Source organism: Aythya ferina (genome assembly GCF_964211825.1).
Source record: "Aythya ferina genome assembly, chromosome: 4".
NCBI classification, from domain to species: Eukaryota; Metazoa; Chordata; class Aves; order Anseriformes; family Anatidae; genus Aythya; species Aythya ferina.
The window spans coordinates 59023842-59044006 of NC_140300.1; the positions used below are offsets into that span (position 1 = coordinate 59023842).

The following is a 20165-nucleotide window of genomic DNA, read 5'->3' on the forward strand; positions in this document are numbered from 1 at the left end:
GGAAGCAGGCAACACTTGTATGCCTTTTGTGTGCAACTAAGAAAGATTGGAAACTATTTTAGCTTTCAAAACATCAGCTTCAATTCCGAATAAACCATCTATCATTTGGGATTCTTGTCCATTTGATGAGTCCTTAAAAAAATGTTATTCAAAGTGAAAACATTTTTTCCATAGATTCAAAAACAGACAGCTGAGATCCCTAATGTGCAATTACCATGAAATTCCTTTCACTGTAACAACTTTCCCTGCTGTAAGACCTAAAACCTGATCTTATCATGGCCCCAGCTCCCCAGTAGAGCAGGGACTGAGGAGCTAATATAAGTATCTAATTTAGCTGTCATAGTCGACAAAAGGCCTCAGCTTAAGAAAGCAAGAATCAGATCTCTTACTATTCAAAGCAGGCAGACCATGGTTCCCCCATCATCAAGATAGTCATGAATACAGCCCTCTGAAGTGTTTAACCCTTTAATAGTGGTTTGTGTAAGCTGTTGGAAAGTATAGGAGCAATAAGGTGGTGCTCATGGTAATGTACAGTAAAGAAGGTACTGTTATGATTTAGCTTACACCTTCTTAATCTAACTTCTTATCTCAGCAAGAGGAACATAATACTGTGCTTTACTAGCTACTTTTTCTAAAACCCTGGCTCCTTCCTTTTCTTCTTTTGTCTAATGCATATAAACCCTCCATATGGTGAAGGGATGATTTAAACTATTCTCATAAATACCAAATGAAATATTTTCACAGACAATAAAAAGCTAGTTGTCTAATCCTCACTTCTTCAAGTGTTTTCCATTCTCTTTCAGCTGTATTTTAGCTTTTAATGTTGCTGGCTTTTCACCCTTCCCTCTGTGCTCTATTAACTTAAAGATTTAACTTTCATTAGTGCTTTTATAACATTTTCAAACAAAAACCCATCAACATGTTTCCTTATGAGAGCTTTCTTCTCATATTATTTTTAAATTGTGAGCACTGAAGATATGGCCCGGACTTCCCAGAGAAACCAAATAACAACCATGGTTAAGAATTAGCTCTTCAGGGCTGCTTTCAGAGTTTACCTGGGAGGTAACATGCCAGAACAATTTCAGGAATTGTGAGTGAATTTCAAGTGTTGTGAGTGAAGTTGGGTAACATTATCTCTTAAACGTTCACATTGTGCAAAGTCATCCTGATATTTTGGAACTCCTCTGCTCCCAGTTTGTCTTGTGGCTACTTCTGGGTATTACTGCCATTTCTCACCTGGGATCATGTGCTTTAGTTCCACTCAACACTACAGAGAATCTGAGATAACAGCATATGGGCATCCGCAGACCTACTTACCCTATCAGTTTGGACAGCAGACTAGCAGTAACCCAGTTCCCAAGCACTGCAGGAGAAGATCTAGCAGCTTTCTGAACAAATTTAGAATACTTGTGCAGACGTACTCCAAGCACAACAGATGTGGAACGCACCAGTCTCCATGTTTACAGTGAGGTGACATGTAAGGCATACAGCTTTTATATATGCCTATGTTTGAAAATGTGTGCATCTGAAACATTACATATTCTCTCAGTAAGCACAAATAACAGGATGAATTTCAAGATTAAAAAAATGTCATGCTAGTTGTGTGTTTTTTTTTTCTCAAGGGTAAGGCAGATGGAAGGTACCATCATGCTTATCTCTCTAACTAGATGAGGATGTCAAAATATGACACAAAATCCAGGAGACGGTGGTCCTGATCCCCATCAGGGCTAACAATTTTTGTTGCCCCAAAGGAAAAACTCAGAGAGGGGCCTATTTAATTAATATAATTTCAGAAATCCTTCAAAAATAAACCTTTTAGTCTTTTTTTTTTTTTTTTTTTTTTTTAATGAAATACATTCAAGAATAACGATCCTCCGTGAAAATACCCACTTCTAATCAGGTATTCATGTCTCTATCAAGTACTCCTCCTGGCTGTAGAAAAATGTTTTTAAAGAATTTATGAAGAGAGAAATTCAGATACTAAAATCTGCAACCTGCAATGAGAGGTGAAAGCAAATGTTGTGTTTCTGTGCCTGAATGCACAGCATGCATCGCTGTGGGCTCTCCAATTATTACCAACAAAAAACCTTTACTATTCCAACGGGCACTGAGGCAGAGAGATTAAAGCATTTCTTCAAGACTATGCCATAAAGCTGTGAAGACCCAGCAGTTAAAAAGGCTCCTTTCAACAATTCACATGGTCAACATGCTATGCTGACATTCTTCATTGAATCATGCAACTCTTTGATGTGGGAATTTGTCAACCACAAATATGCTTTAGCCTCTAAAAAAGAATTAGAGTTTTGAATGATCTCTTGGTCATACAAATGCAGAAAGGACTGTGCATCTCAAACCCCAAAAAAAGTGAAACCTCAGCAGCTACCGGAGGAAGAGCTTTTAGTCAGACTGCCTAAAAATCATGCATTTGCTTTTATTACAACTCACATCACTCAACTGTTTGACAAGTTCTGAGAAAAATGTTGACAAATTCTGAGAAAAATGTTGTCACTAAGGACCATAACCCTGTTTTATGAAGATTCAGAAGCTTTCACGTGAACAGAATTCCTGCCATAACAGGATCCAATATTCCTGACTTTCTTATAATGAGATAACAGAAACGAGGTCTGTCCTTTTTTAAAGGGAGATCAAGAAAGTAAAGCCTATGAGATCTGGAGAAAAGAGAAAGTCACAGAGTAACAGGGCTAGGATACATAAAACAGTATTGATTCTTTACAAAAGTGTAAAGATAATACTTCACATCGACATGGAAGTGGAAACCTGTGCTTAGCACAAAACAGTTTTAATGAAAGCAAGGACACAGATAGCCAAATCTACATGTACCCACAGAAAGCCTGCAAAAACACCCAAGCTGAAAGTAGCCTAAGATCCAATATCTTCATGCAAGGAAAAGCATAAACGTTCAAGTGCCAATGAGAAGATGCTTGTCTTTCCTCAGTGGTTTGTTATTTCCAGAAGGCCAGGGAGCTGGGGAGGAAACTGGTTGTTTTAATTTGGTCTGAAAGAATTCAGCAAAATTGTCCCTTGAGATTTATGTTTCCTTCTGGTTTCAGCTATGATGGAAATGATATTTAGAAATCCTTGTTGGATAACCTAGTGCTTGTGGTTTGAGTCTTGTCTGAAGGCAGGGATCTCAAAGACGTATAAAACTGAAATAAAGCAGACAAAACCCAATTTTCTCTGAGGATGCATGAACATTGTGGCAAGTTTATATAGCCCAGTATCCTGCTTCTTACAGAGGCCAGTAGCAGATGTAGACTGCAGTGTAAAGACAGAACAAGCATACAAAAACAGTTCTCTAGAATACTTTTCTCTGATTTATATGATTTGTGGCTTACAGACTTTCTGAGCCACAGGCAACAGCCTTCATGGGTTTTCTTTCCATGAACACATCTAATCGATTTTTGAACCCTTTAGTATCCCCAAAATCCTGGGACAATAAACTTTTACAGCTTTACAATGTAATGTGTGAAGAATCACTTTTTGTTTGCTTTGAACCTGCCACTTGCAGTTACAATTTCATCCCCTCCAGGTCCTGTATGAAGAAGAAAATCAACCCTGTTCAAATGTCTATACCACTTGTGACTTTATAGCCTTCTACCATCTTCTCCAGAAGCTTGGACATGAAGAGTTTTGTAGGGTACTCAGTAAAAAACAGGCAAGCAAACTGAGGAGATGGGAAGGAGGCAGGATGGGACAGCTTCAGATTGTATTGGAACATTTCATCCACGGAGCCATATAAACTTTCAGTTATTCATCCTGAAAAAGAAGCTGCATTCATTTCTCACACTACACACTGCCAATCTTTTGTAACTGCATACAAACTTTGAACTACATTTGTATAATCAAATTTTCTACTACAGCTTAATTGCTTGCACTCTTCTCTGGCAGCAGCTCTTTGAGGGGACAGAACAGAATCATAGCTTGAAAAAAAAAGAAAAAAAAAAAAAGAAAAAAAAAAAAACGAATGTAGAAAGAAAGGTATTCTTTATGTAGGTGATCAAATGGAAAAGCCCTACTGTGGGGTTAATCACATTGTCATTCTTTCCCAGAAGAGCAGTCTGTTATCTCTACATAAAAGAATGGTTTTGAGCATGCATCTCATTAGAAAATACTATAAATGGAAGCTAACTGTGACTCGGGTCCAATTATCACTCTTTTTAACCTTTTTGAGTAGTATTTAAATCATTAATTTGTTAATCAGTTGATGTACTGTCCACTGTGCCTGTACAAGAGAGATGACAGAGCAATCCAACAAGGGACAAAGAGGAGGTACGACGTTTACTTTCAGCAGTAGTGCCAGTTTATTGCAGGCTATGACAAAACATTAAACTCTGGCTGTTGGCTGTCAATGGACTAAAATAACTGGCCAACATTTGTCTTGCATCTAGACTGCAAGATCTTTGGAGGAGACAGACTTCTGTTGGTTTTATATTTAGAGAACAGGAGCACAGCCAGTTTCAGACTCATGAACTATGGACTTACTAGCAGTGCTAATAACACTGAAAAATAAACTAAAATTTGCAGAAGGATGTATGGGTATAGTGTGTAGATAATACTAACAATGTTCTTTTTACATAATATAAATAATCAGAGGACAACGTGGACTCCAAAGAACTATGTGCTAATGGGTATGACCAGCAAATTTCACCATATGTAACCTAGGTGGTACATTTTAGGCTTCCAGTTTCCTAAACTTCTAACTCCATGAACACCACTAGAGGGCCTGTATCTACTTAAAGGTTGTTTTTTTTTTCCTCAATTTTACCCTGCACATTCACATTGAACACACTTTCAAAGAATATGGAGAAGATTCTTGAAGATATCATTAAGTTATTTACATTGAGGTCAAACTTCAAGAAATTTAAAAAACACTAAGACCAGCTTAAAACTCGCCCAGAAAACATTATTTTGCTGAGCCCAATACTTTCAGCTGAAGTGTCTCAGATTTGGCATCCTTCTCTATTTTCCATGGGACTCATGGTAAAGTCACTCTAGATAGACTCAGATTGTCACAGATGACAAGAGGGACTACAGTCTGGTGCTTCAACATGTCAAAAGCTACAGGCCATAACCCAGCTGGATTGCTGGGAGGAATGCAGAATCCAGCTGTCTATGATTACCCATGCCCAGAGCCAGCTTTCAGGCTGTTTACCACAAAATCTGAAAAGTGCAGGAGTAAATTGGCTTTACTGGACCCACTTGGGAGCTGCAGGGTCTAACATAAGTTTTAACCTTATTTATTATTTGGAAAAAAAATTGGTTCATGTATAAATTCGTATGTATATCCACCACAAAATCAGTATATAACAAAAATAGTATAAAAATTAGGAACCATTTGGAATTCAAAAATATTAATTTTCTACCAGCTCTACTACAGCAGAGTTCATCATGCTAAAAGAAATTTGAATCAGAAGCTAGAAACAGAAAAAAAAAAAAAAAAAAAAAAAAAAAAAAAAAAACACACTTTTGTAAAGACAGAAATCCCTTTTTTCTGTGCATGTTTCTGCACTCAAGCAGATATCCTGATATGTTTAGATATTGCCTCACTTATGAAAAAAAAAAAACAAGCATCAAAATACCATTAATGACCAGGCAGGAAAAGTGACAAGAAAGAGATTGCCCATGTAATATCTCAACACAAGGAAAATGTTTTACTTCAAAGCTGTCACCACGCTGTACACAGAAGCATAGCCACTTCTTTTCAAAGCTTAGGATTTGTCACCATCATTACCGTTGTTGTTATTGCAGGAGACAGTGAGAATCACAAAAGCTACTAACAAAAAGAAGTAATCCATCTCTTCCTCTTCTTTCCTGTGAGAATCACACTATTTCTGTGAGATAGCTTATAGATGGCATTGTGAGGAAAAAAATTACAATTGATATGGATTGTGTTTGGGGAGTTTGTCTGTTTGTTTTTAATCAGACTTAGTCTTGTATACTATTAACCACTCCCTGTGGGGTTTAGTTGGAGTGTAAAATGAGGTTCGCTCCGCCATCCTTGATTCTCAGCTTTCCTTTCATGAGAAAGAACAAATTATCTCAGCCACAGCAGTGAAGCCATTGCTGACGTGTGCAGTAAATTGTTGTGAGCAAGTAAGGTGTGCTGCCATGGCTGGGCACCTGGAGTGAACACTATGAACATAAAGGATTTCTCTAGGGAAATCACAGAGGTTTGTCTGAGACAGTTGCAGAAAAATAAAAGCGAGTCCCTGGTTACAGGCTGATTCTTCAGTAGCCGAACAGCCAGATCCTTACAATAGTAGCTTTAGAAAGTGATTTAACAACAGCCAAGCTGGCTCTGATGCTGCCTTTTCAAACTGCAATACAAATCATTTTCAGCTGGCTAAGCATCTTTCCCACCAGGGCTACAACAACCTCAGACTCACACTCCTGTACAACATCATCCAGTAATTAAAAGAACATCAGTAAGCCCTGGCTTTTCAAGGCTCTGAAAGGCATACAATGTATACAAGTGTTTTCTCTTTATTCCAGCATCCAGTTTTGCATTCCCTAAGGTCAGAAGGAACAATAATCCCTGCACAGTCTTCTGGCAAAGTCAGTAGAAGTTCCTGTCATTCATTTTAACACAAACAGGATTTCGTATTTCAGGTTTAGCATATAAAGACTACTGCCTTGCACTGGTTGGCAGGAATGAAGGACTATCAGGCCTCACTTTAAACCACTCTGCAGCTAGCTCTAACACATGGTGCCAGAGGAAGAGGGAAGCTTCTGCTACCTGGAGACCAGACAGGACAGGTTTCCTCACCAGCTGAAGCCATGAGCTCACATCGTCCAGCATGTGCCAATACCAATCTTTGAACTTGCCATCACTGCCTTTCAGTTTGCTTCCATGTTGCTCATTGCTGATGTAAAGTTGCCTCAAAGAAAGCTTTATTGAAAAGGTTCTGAGTGTACATGCCCAGAGAGTGCATCTATGCCCTGGGGAACAAATGCCAAGAGAAAGTGAACTAGCCAGGGAAAAAAAAGTACAAGGAGGTACAAGGGTATAAGGAAAACAAGCTTTTGGGAGGAACAGGGAGGGGGAAAATGTCTGAGAACTAGTATAAAAAGAGGTAGAAATGTTTCATTTCATTTTAATCAAAAATCTGAGAGCTTCTCAGCGAAGTTCACGAGAGGAGAATGTCTAATTACTGTAACATTTCTACTAATATATATTCCTAGCAGGCGCTCCCTCTTGATTCAAGGGTAGAAAGTATCCTTCCACTTCTTGCCCTTCTTCTGCAAGTAACCAGCCTGTCTAAATTATTCTCATAAATGTAGAAAGTAAAGTTTTAATAAAATTTGTGAATATCATAATGGAATGAGGCAGCTAATTTTATATGTTGAAGCTCTAAGAAGAACAAAACTGTGCATAATGTCAGCAAATGGCACTGTAAATACAATTTGAAAGATTTTTTAAAAGACCTGGATGTGAAAAATAGCTGGAAAAAAAAAAAAAAAATCGATCTAAACTCAGTTAGGCAATCATTGCTAATTAAGAAGAGCTGATGCATTGACATATTGTGTGAGTCAAAAAGCAAGAAGGTTAGTAAAATTTTTGCAGTCAGGATATTCAAGGTTCTGGAAATGACACAAAGAATTCCAATTATCTAATATGAAATATATAAATCAGGAGCGAGAAGTGCCTCTGTCTCAATAATAGAGAGAAATACCTAAAATGTAGCAAGATTTCAATGATAAAAGGCAGCTTCTTATACATACAAAACCACAAGAAACAATCCTTGACCAAAAATGACTGCTTGATAGCTGTTTGAAGTAGAACTAGAGGTCATCAGATGTTAGAAAAACAGGACTGGTATTTTTCAGCAAATTTAAGAAACCAGACAACTAGGAGCTCCATTTTGCCAGTATTCAGAGGCATGTGATTTTGAGATATTAATGATTTAATGCCTGCTAAACAAAAAAAGGACACAGATGTCACGTTTCAAAGACACCCGTATCTATATCATCAGCATAAAAATGTAAGTTGACACCATGATTATGAAAAATTGTTCTTGAGGCATAACAATGGGCACATCAGAGAAAAATAGTACAACTCACCCTATCACAGGGAGACACATCTCTACTGATTCCGGCAGGAATTAAAGACATGCAAGTGTTGCTCTCCAAAAGACTAACACACGTACATGACTGCGCCCTGTGTGAGCTTTGACTTAGTCTGTCATTTGAGGTCATGAAAGATTTGTCAGAACTATTGAAGAAAATTCTGAATTCACCAACAAAATAAGTCCAGAGGAGACCTGCAAAAGTCCTGTGCAACAGACTGATAAGGAAAATCACTTCTACTAGGAAGAAAAAAAAAATCAACAAGAAAAAAGAAAAAAAAAATTCAAAGTATGTATACAGTGAAAGTGAAGTGAAAGCATAATAGTGTTCTACATCGCCAGCCCTGAGTCTAGGTAATTTGCTCTGTATCCAGCTGGGGGTCCATCTGCACAGCAGCACACTTCCTACAGTCTCTGTTCCCTGAAGCTGTGGCACATGCCACAGCTGCAGCGTGTACTGGAGGATTAGATTCAGTAAGGAACTTGTTTGCCCACAGGAATGGCATCAAAACTCCAGGTCAGGAGGTTCTTGATAACTTATGATTGTGGAAGATGATCCAAAAATTCTACCTCATGCTGTCAGAGCTCAAAACACTAAGAAACGAGGCAGAGATTGGGGGGAGTCCAAAATCCCACTGCTATCTGAAACTTAATTAATGATCTTCACAAATTTTGCATACAGAGGCCTGAATTCATCACTCTAGTATCTACTTGTAATTTATTAAAAAGCATCACAAGGATTCTTTTCGGTGCCAGATGTGAAAGGGTCACTTCCATCTCATGGGCAGCTTTCATCTGGAGCAACAGTCACCTACTCAGTTGTAATTGTCAGGCTGTTTTCCTAAAGTGTGCATAACCACATGTTGTCTAAACATCTCATTGACATGAATTAACACAGCACGGGTTAGTAGGTACAGACTTTTAGCAGAATTTTGTAGAAAGTACTTGATGGTCCTCCTTCAGACCTTAGTAGAAGCCTAGCCCTATTTTCTTTTTACTTCTGAATATATAGCTCATATTTTCTGTAGTTTAATGGTGTCTATCAACTCCATTATGCTTGATGGAGCATAGAGAAGTGACAAGAAGGATAACCTGCTAAAGAAAAATCAGAACTATCATGACAGATTGTTGTAACAGATATGGTGGGTGAGCATAGATTAAGGAGAAAAGGTACTAACCTGAGTTTAGCAGAAGCCATAGCTAGTAACTGCCTTAAACAATGCAAAGCATAGTTCATACATCAGCATCACTGCAAAAGTAGATTCTCCAGTAAGTAATTTCGTAGTAACAATTGAGTTTTAGCAAAAATCCACATACGTTAGAAAGAGAAAGTGGGAAAGAAGTGAGGCTTTTTGCTCAATTAGAAAGTTCTTTGATGTCTTTAACCACTCATTCTGTATGCACTGAAATGGAAACATTTATTTTAAGTAGTATTTTCTCCCCTTTCTCTTTTTAGATCACTTCAACAGACTTTTTTGTTCCTCTCTAGGGAAGGCAATCTGCTGTTACTTTTCTCTTAAAAAGTTCACAATATGGAGAACCATCAGGAACAATTAGCAAAAAAAAATGCTGATGTGAACTCAGCAGAAAGTCTACATAAACTCTCCAAGGAAACCTCAGGAAATAAAAGTAAAAAAAGCCAAAAATCCTCTGTCATTTCATGTACTTAGGAAGACTCTTTCAGGAAATATGCAATAATTTATAGCAAAACTGTGCGTACTGCAGAGTCTGTTAAGAGAGCTTCAACACAAGTGTTCTGTTTTTTGTTGTTGTTGTTGTTTTCCTCTTTTCTTTTCTTCTCTCAGTGTTTCCATTATTTGCATAAGCTTCTATCATCTTGCAGCAAAATCTCCTGTGATGGGCTACATCTGCCGCAGCATGTTGCATGCTGTCCTCCTCCTCCTCCTTCTCCCTGACTACTGAAAAACCGCAAGCCGATATTCCCACTTCTACCCACAGTCTTCTGCTTACATGACAGCTCTGAACAGGATGGTCCCTCTGCATACCAGACAAGGTGTAGCTCTTGCACACATGTACACCAACCACTGGGCACTGAATGACGTTGTGTTACTGAAGCCTGTGCTAAAGCAACCGAAGCTTCATTAAAAAGTCTTGATTCAGCAGAAGGTGTTCCCAGGGAGAAGCCATTCTTTTTAACAGGTTGCAGCAATACCAGTTCCTGCAGGTCTTCCTGTTCTATAACTTTCATTTGACACTGAAGAGGTCTAGACATATTTACATTTAGACAGCTATTTCCCAGTCTGTAAAGTACGCTTGATAAATATGCATTTTTTTTTTTTAATTAGGTCAGGTCATGAAATAGCTAAAAATAGTTAATGAAACACCTGAATTTCCTGAATACATTTTATGCAAGAGTTCATCACTTTCACTGATATCAAGGGTATGTTTATTCCAACTATAAAACTGACAGGTTCTGAATCAGGAAATATTGCACAAGTATTGTAGTATGGCCTCTTGCAGCAAGATTAAGGCACCAAATCTTTTGTTTTGTGTAGGAATTCTGTACACTCAGATCCCTTCTCTCATATTTACTTCTTTACATTTGATTTTTTTATTTCTAAGAAATTTCATTTAAGGTCAGAATAACCAACCCATTGAGTTAGTCACTATGCAGTGGGAATAAAGCAATCAAGGACTAGCTGGCTCTGGGGAAGCCCTAAAAGGAACAGCCTGGATCTGCTGGACTACCTCTTCTCCTTCCAAAAGCCCCCTGTCTCTTCCATTTGGAAAAAAAACACAGATGCCTTAACAAATGGATTCCACCAACAAGCACATCTCATCAAAACTGCTTATAGCTGTACACTAATCAGAGAGGAGTTTTGGTTACCAGAAAGAAACTTTGAGGATGCTGTCAGCATTTTTTAAGTTTGAAAACTCATTTTGCTATGGCAACTAGAGAGACATTCCTGAAAAACACACATAAAGAAATCAATATCCAGTCACATGGTAAACTTGTCAATAAAATGGATGAACAGCTGCAGGATTCAAAATCATGGTCTAACTAAATTGTGGCAGTATGACTACTCTGCAGTCTCCCAAATATTTCAAAAAGTGCAACAGTTTTCAAAGTTCTAAGCTTACTCAAGGCATGTGAGCACAAAAATCACCCTATTTCCAAAACCCAAAAAAAAGGGGATAGTCCACAATTTGGGTGAAAAAATCATTCTGATGGCCTCTTAACAGAAAGAGATTGGTTTTCTGTGAAAATTGTCACCAGGTAATTTGCAAATTACTCGTTTCTGACTGGCTCCAGCTTTCAGCATTTGCAGGCCATTTCAGCTGCATATAGTGCCCATTAAAGCAGATTCCCATTCTGTGTTCTAAGATCCAAAAGCAGAGAAGCACATAAAGCCACACACAAATACTCTATTTACACTAAGCAAAACTATTCGTTGATGTGCCCCTCCTCTTCTGCTAGGTGCAAACCATGTATCAGATGTGGAGGAGCCTGCAGCCAGATTTATCAGCAAAGGACAGAGGGCCTGAAATCATTACAATTTCCTCCACTTTCCTCTCTTAGGGCACTACTACACAGTCCTATTGCCCAGCTGGTCTGCAGCTATATCCAGCCCTGTGCTGCTAGAGTCACAAAAATAACAGAACCAAGTCTTCCAGCTCCAACAGAGCCCGCAATTGCAGGGACATCTAGGCTACGCCTCTACATAGAGGCCTAGTGCATAGGCATAATAATCCTCAAATAGCCTGGATTGACAGTCAGTAGATTATGTCTTCCTCTCACCAAAATATACACACATGCACAGAGGTTTAATATTATTATTATTACTGATTTCAGTTCATTCTTCAGTGACTGAAACTGTAAAAGAGCAGTCGCATCCCCTGAACGAAGTTCTTGCCTCTCACATCCTCCCTAAACACACAGCAGTGTGTGTCAATAGTGCTGTCAAAGTACAGCAAGATCCTATCACACCGGGGGCGACCAGAAATGACAGTAATATTCCAAACTGGTTTTACTTCTGACTCCTTTTAACATCCGTAAGAAGTAATTCCACCTATTTTATACGTGCAGTATTAACCAACACCACCCTCACCTAAAAAAGCATATGATTGCTAAGATATTAGCATTTCAGTATCTTTCCAGAATACCGAAATAATTTGAAAATGGTAATTAAGCCTTTGAAGAGTATCCAATTAGTGTAAAAAAGTACTTTGAACGCATGTGGAGCGCTCTGTCTAAATTCAATTGATGTAACACCTCTGAAGAACTCCATTTTTCAAGCTTCGCCACCTGGGTGAGCACTAGTCTGTCTCTGAATAGTTTATGCTCTCAGCACCAGCTTCCCCAGGCATGAGGAGCTGCTATGTGGCTACCTGAGGACTAGGAGGAAATATGCCACTTTCAGTCAACTAATTGGGCACATCATCAACTCTTAGGTCACATGCCAGGTAGAAAGGACTCCTTCCTACTAACTAAGGACTCCTTACTATTAGATGTTTTGTATCAATATCCTTACATTCTTCCCACATATAACTATTGCAATCTCTTTTTAGCCAGAAATACAGATTCCAAAGGCTCTTATGGCTAGGAGGACAAAATTAAGTGTACATATGGCAAGTAATGTTCCTAAAGGGAAATTGAGTAGTTTCCAATGGGCATGCTCTCACCCTGATCAAGCCTTTTCAAGCCTGCCAAGATTGGGGATGTTTTTGTGCTGCAGGTGAAGCATTACTCAAAGGTGCAATGCTGACATGGTCAATGAGACAATTCTCTCAGTTATTGCCAACCAGCGTGAACAAATGCCCTCTGGTGAACAAAGGACATCAACAGAACAGCAATATCCTGCTTCAGAAATGCAGCGATGGTATCAGGTATGCACACTCCTATTGAGGCAGACTCTGCAGTATGTATATTTATGCATACATCTCTCCTATACTCTGTACCCTTCCAACAGGGCATTAAGGATGTCTTTCAAAGCTGTATAGACAGAAAATAATAATAATAATACCAACAAAGTTTCACTGTATTTAAAATGTACCAGTAAAAGTAGTTTAATATTGTATATTGAGGTTGTATGTTCACACAAAACTGTTTTTGCCCTTTCCAGAACAGCTATTTTCTTATTTTCTTGCAACTGACGTTAAGGCAGTACAAGGTATTTTACACAGGAATTGTTTTTTCCATTCTTCGTTCAGTCAGAACTGGATAGAAGTTCACAAAAAATCTATAACTGCACTCTGCTTCATACAAAGTATTAGACATAGAGAAAAATCCAATGATTCCCTTTTTAGGTAATAGATCATCTGTGAACAAGTACAAAAATGACACACACAGTTTTGCATTGCTGGATTTATAGTAATATAAATTACAGCACCACTACGTGTGTAGTAGCAAATGCAACACAAACAGGAACAGGTTCCAAACCAATGGCCACCAATATAGCTCATACTTTCATCAAAACTTTAATGACCTGTAATTTTGCCTCTGGACTATAAGCACCTAATCAGGTGGTAAGTGCTGATAATGACTGAGTTGTCAGGTGTTATCATGTTAATAACAGCATTCCCTTTTTAACTGTGTTGGTAAAACTCTAAAATATTTAAGAAAAATCAGCATAAAGACATTAGTATAAATTATTTCTGATTACTCCTGATGCAGCCTGAGAGAGCTTCAAACACTTCAAATTATTTCCAGCTCTTCTTAGCTTTTCCTGACAGATATCACATAGTTTACTCCTCTCTGACACTTCATTACAAATCTATACAGTGGCCTACCTTCAAGCACACCTAGTCAGAGTGCTGCCCCTAAGACTGCTTTTTGAAAACGTAGCTCCACTCCACCTACTGATTATTACTGCCTCCTGCTGTACGACTTTTATGACTACAGTCATTCTTTCTGGAAATGGATGCCTCTAAAAGGAAATATCATTTCAAGGTAAGGTGTTGGCAGTTATTCAGTTCTGCAACTGTCCACTGCATTTCTTCTCATTTGACCAGTTTCTCATAATAATTAAAGCTCACATTTTTGTGTTTGAAAGTTAATAGTTCTTTCCAGTTGCATTTTATAGGTCTGGAGAAAAGAAGGTACTGATGAGGCAAATTTTTGTCTTCATTGACATGGCTTTCCAAGATAGTATCCTGGGACTACAGGATGAGCAGAAGCAGATTGGAAACTGTTTCAGCTGATTCTGGGAAGCAAACCAGCCCTCACTGATCCAAGCTAGGACTACATAGTCATAGCTCTCCAACCCTCTTCCTATCTCCTGCACTGAGTGCTATTTGGCTAGTCAAGCTGAGCTGGACAAAATAAATGCCAGGACTGTAACTTCCGTATCTGGCACTGCTTCATAACATCCCAAACAGCCCTGTTAACCATCATCAACAAGATGTTCGAGTTTATTCTCAGAGTTAGATTTACTGGAATGAGTCATTTTACTAAGGAAATCCTAAGACTGCTGTACAGCAACAACAACAACAAAAAAAAATAGTTGAAGTATCTCATACAAATAGAGGTATATGGGTAGACACTGTGTTCCTGTCCTTACACCACTGTCAGCAGGGCCTACATAAAAGAAATCACCTAAATTTATAGGCAAGCTACAGTAACAAACCGCTTTTAACAAAGGATCCTGATCACAGACAGTGGGGAACCATACTCTCCCACTGCAATCTTCTTGAAGTTTAGTGTCTGAAAACAGCGAAATCCCTTCTGACAATGAGAAAGAGTTGCACATGTTTATGCTGCTTTTGTACTCATAGGGAGCAGAAATCAATCTCTTGCTCAAGAACTAGATGCGTATCCTCTACTTGTGCCTTTGAAAATCTATTTTCATGTAGACAGGAGCTGAAGGACTTGAAAGTCATAATAACCATGAATAATCACAACAGTCATGGTGGGGAATGAGAAAAGACAAGAGATAATAATAGGGGGAATATTTTTCTTTAGAGGTCATTGCTTGTCAAGTGTGTATATCATATCATTTGTTTTGTGTCTTTTTTTTTTTATGGACTCTGATTTTCCTTTGTGTTTTAATTGCCAAGAGCAATAAGAGAGGCCTAGATTATAGATTACTTGTAATAACGTTGACAAAGACAAGTTTTAATAAGAATGGGAGCTAGCTAGGCATAAAAGAAAAGAGGATGTTCTAGAATACGAAGTGTGAAAAAGCACAGGGGAACAGATATACACAACAGCTAAAGAGGCAAATACATCAGCAACACGCAGTTAAAATGACTGGTCATGCAGTAACAAGACTCTTGAACATGTTAAAAAAACACCACAGCACTGGAACTACACCCTTGGGAGCAGAATACATCCATTAATAAGAATTTCACATTTTTTGCATTAAAAAGGACAAAGCAGTGATATGCCTTCCTGATCATAAACACTATAGATTTTCTGCATCCAGTGCAATTTAAAAGTTTAAATACTATTCCCACTGACGTTAGCAGGAATCTGTAGCATTTAACACCTTGTTAGAGACCACCACTGCCAATCAGGATTAGCCCCTAAAAAAAGATTTTTTCTAGTATAATGTGTTTAGCCACCGTAAGTACCGCAGTTAGTCTCACAAGAGGAAGAGTGGCTGCCGTTCTCCCCTATTAACTTTCCTTATATAATCCCAAATAAAAGTTAGCCAGAACAGGCAATGCTTAAATAAAAAAATAAAATAAAACTGAACTTCAGCGATGAAAAAAAAAAAAAAAAAAAAAAAAAAAAAACACAAAAAAACTATAAAATATTCATGAGAATTTCTGAGGCAGGAAATACAGCCCATCACAGTTAACACAGTGCGGTGCAGATGAATGATATTCAGGGTTTAGATGCACACAGTAATTCATCTGATAGAAGAGCGGTATTTCCGTGCCATAAGTGGCATAAGGCTCCCGTACATCACATGCATCACCTACTAATATTCCTGCTTCACACTTGTTCAAACATTACTCAGAGTCTGACAACCTTGCAGGCCACTCTCTCTGCTGATTTTGCTCTTTCCTCACACTGTCAGGTTGCCACTTCTGTGTTTTCACACAGCAAGCTGATGATCTAGTGTTTTCACTCATGTCCTGGTAAATACACAAGCAGAGTATTTAAAGCACTCGTGTTAGCCAGTGTCACTGTAATAACAAACACCAATTTGGGTTTTTTGCTATAAAACATGTCACGCTGTGATTTGAATAACGATCAAACTCAATACCTCTGTGGTAAATTAGATGCTATAAATATTGTTATTCACACAAATGCTTCTTTTTGCTGACAGTTGAAAAAAATACTTAGCTATTCATTTAAAAATGAGAATAGGGAAATGAGATGTCCAGATGAATATTGTCAAACAGACTAGACCAACAATGAAATCCTCAATGACTTTCAGTCCACAGTTATATACACCAGCTATACTGGTATTCTGATCTGCAAAATGATGAACAAGAAATAGCCTAAGAACAAATACACCATAAATGCATCATAAATCATCTAAAAAAGATTAGTGTCCATGAAATATGAAACACAGCATGTAGTAAATTGCATAAACATCCAGGAGGAGTTTGGTTACCTGAGCATCATTTGTAGGCAGAATTTATCAAATTGTTAACTAATATTTTGTTTTTCAGACCAGTATCCTAGGTGATGTTTTAAATTATAAATGAGCTGTACTTGGAGGCAGCTCAGCCTAAGTTTTTATTAAATAAATAGGTACCTTCAGAAAGACAAACAAGAAATGTACTATTTTATGCTTCTAATACAGAAGGCAGTGGCATGTCCCTACCTAGAAAACTGTGCAGTTTTCTACTATGTATCCCAAATAATACTCTTTTACTGAGAAGACCAGGGGACGCAGAATTAGGGGTTTATAAACTTCAAAGACCCCACACCAATTTCTTTAGTTTTACAAATTCAAAAAGGAAAAGCAATATGTAACACATCAGAGGGAAGGACATTAACACATGTTAATCTACATCATTTTACCCTCAGTGTGAAGTAGTTGAAAAACCCATCACTATCAACTCAGTTTTCATGAGGGGCCAATTTCTTTAAGTGTTGCGGCAGAGACAAGTTCTTGTTTAGATGGCTGAATATCCATTGTATCTTGAACTCTTCCTTTAATTAAAAGCTCTGCCCATAAATCCTGTAATGTCTGGAGAGACCACACAATGCTTTTACAAGAGCCCAACCCTGTTCTTTGCCTGTCAAGGAATCCATTAGTTTTAGAGAGGTCTATGAGACACAAATTACATTTCCTTTTTTAGCATAATACAGACTAATTATTAACCACTGACACAATTGCACCAATGAAACACGTACAGTATGTTTTTTGGTTAGAACATTTCCCAACAAAAAGGAATCAGCAGCATTCACTCTCCAAAGAATAAAGGAGGAAACAGAAAACATTACTCAGAGAGAACTATCAAAGAACAAAAAAGAAATTAAGAATAGGTAATAGAAAACAAAGTGAGACTGCAGATATCCTAGTAGGATGTTAACATCCTAACAAGCAGAGCCTAGTGCTCCACTCACAACTTCAACAACTCTGACACAAAACAAAAATATATATATATTTTTTTTTATTCATGGAAATTGGGTGTAAAAAAGGAGATGCATAATGTATGAGACAAAAGCAAATTATCTCCATTCCCTAAGGGAACAGCTTTTGTCTCACATGTAGGTCATGCCAGCATTCATATTTTCAGTATTCGTTATAAAGCCATTCAAGCATTATAGATTACTATGTCAAACTGGTACACTGGGATTTTTTATTGCAATTAATATCCCTTGTAAGGAGATTTGTAGAATGAACTCAAATATCACCAGAAGCAATTAAAATCTATCAGAGATGCGAAATGGAAGCTTAGGTTAGCTAAGGGGAAAAGTAGTGCAGCATAGTTTTCCAGAATATGAGAAGAAGGGCAGTAAATTAACAGAAAATCGTATCAGCAAGGCAGGAAGAGTAAGAAACCAAGAGACAGGATAATAAAAATTGTTCACCAGCAGGAACAAATACACATGAAGTAACCAGAGACAAACCCCCAGATTCTGGTTGTCCAGTTTGAGATATCATGGAGTTTCCTTTGATATATGTATGATGCGCAAGCCAGAATTTTATATATGTATATATTATAATTGTATATATACACACACACACACACGTATCTATCTGGAGATAGATACAAAGATACATACGTATATACAAATATAGATATATAAAGCTGTTTGAAACTTGGCTAGACATTACTTTTTTTTTTTTTTTTTTTTTTTTACTCTAAATAATATGAACAGTATGAAGCTGCATCGGGGCATGGGGGCATCAGGCTGGGCGTTAGGAAAGGTTCTGTACCCAGAGGGTGGTCGCGCACTGGGACAGGCTCCCCAGGGTCATGGCACCGAGCCTGCTGATGTTCAAGAAGCATTTGGACAATGACCTCAGACACAGTCTGATTTTTGGGTAGTCCTGTGTGGGGCCAGGAGTTGGACACGATGGTCCTTGTGAGTCCCTTCCAACTCAGGCTGTTCTGTGATTCTATGAACTGTTGCAGAAATCATGTAATAAGGAAAGTCCCCATTAGTTTCATTCAATCACACAGATTTGGGCTGGTTTACTTGTGTTTTACATTCAGAAAAGTTATTTTATCTAAAATGTATATAGCTACGTAATCAGCATAGACCTTAAGTTCCATTTTCAAAAGATATATGCATGATAGACAGTCTTTTGAGGACTGTTTAAGTTGTAGTACAAGTTAAAAATCATCCTGCTGCTGATCCCAAACAAATGCTGATTTCACAGCATTTTTACATCACATCACAATATTTCTTCTGCATCTTTAATTGTGAATTTACCTTCTGGAATCACATGCCAGTGACACACGCAGGTTCTTGAGCTGCAAATATCCAAAAGCCATTTTCTATGCTTAGCTTTCATCTTCAAAAGTGCATTACCTGAATTTAGGCAAGTGTCCCCTTAAGCTCAGATGGGGATGGAACTTTAGTATGGAACAGGCACATTTCCTCCCCAACACGGTGTTTCTGAGCATTGTAGTTGCTCGAGCACTGGAGAACTTCCAGGCCAAACCCGACGCACTTTGGATTGAGTAGTGCTAGAATGAATGCAGCTTGATTGCCCTGTAAGATCTAGCAGTATTCAAGTGCCTAAACCTTGTCAACATATATTGACCATTTAGGAGAGCTGGATTTAGCCCTTCATGTTTATGCTCAATATGATTGTGCAAAGTGAGTGGGCAGCACTAAGAAAGAGAATATGCACATATGTGCACCCGCGGTCTTTGCCATTTCCTAACTTTTCAAACATGGACATGACAACCCTAATACAAATTCTTTTAGTGCAGTGTTTTTGTAACCCACCCAGAGAAAAAGATTACTTATCTTTGCTGTAAGTATCAATGTAATTTTCTACTCCATAGTAGGCAGGAGGATTAAAAGTGTAACATTCATCTAACCCTAAATTAACCCTAAATAGACAGAACCCACAAAGGTAACACAACAGCACTGTTTTTTGTCACAGTTCATGAAGACGTTTTTGAAAAGTAACATTTGATAATGCCATTCGTGGGTCACTATCCCACTCACAAAGACAGATTTCACAACAGCATTTGGTTATCATCAATGCCCTTTCACCTTCTGTGTAAATCTGTATTTAAAAAAATAACGAAATGAGCAAGAGGCACCCAAGTTATTTCAACAGATTGCGATCAATTTCTGCCCATAAGATTAGTAGCGAAATATCTTCCACACAAAATGATGGAATTATCTTCATAAAAGAGCCATGTACCGCTACTCATCCCAAAGTACTGAAAGTATTCTGTCAGGAACCACACCACTTTAGTAGACTGATGAAGTAGCTGTAAATCACTCATCTCTATCTCCTCTAACATCTATGTTCTATGACACTGCTTAATTCAAACTGGTACAACCCACATTGTGCGCGCCTTCATCACAAGTCAATGGGACTTCTTGAAGAAAGAAAGTGATATTCATAGAGCAGCTGTACAAGCGAGCAAATTACAGCCAAGTACAAAAACATACAGCAGTCAACATCACTAACAGAATTGTGAAATACCTCTGATTTTTAATTTATTCAAGTACAGCACTTC

General features: G+C 38.1%; 1 long non-coding RNA gene across 2 annotated transcripts in view; it reads right to left on the bottom strand.

Moving 5' to 3' along the window:
- LOC311435765 overlaps window positions 1-20165 on the bottom strand; it is a 238685-nt gene that overhangs the window by 201587 nt on the left and 16933 nt on the right. Inside the window, exon 3 of one of the 2 annotated variants that reach the window (XR_014692392.1) lies at window positions 2766-3167. The exons of the other annotated variant lie outside the window; for it this stretch is intronic. This is a non-coding gene — a long non-coding RNA (uncharacterized lncRNA). Of the gene's footprint in view, window positions 1-2765; window positions 3168-20165 lie in introns of those variants that run through there. 2 annotated transcript variants of the gene reach the window in all.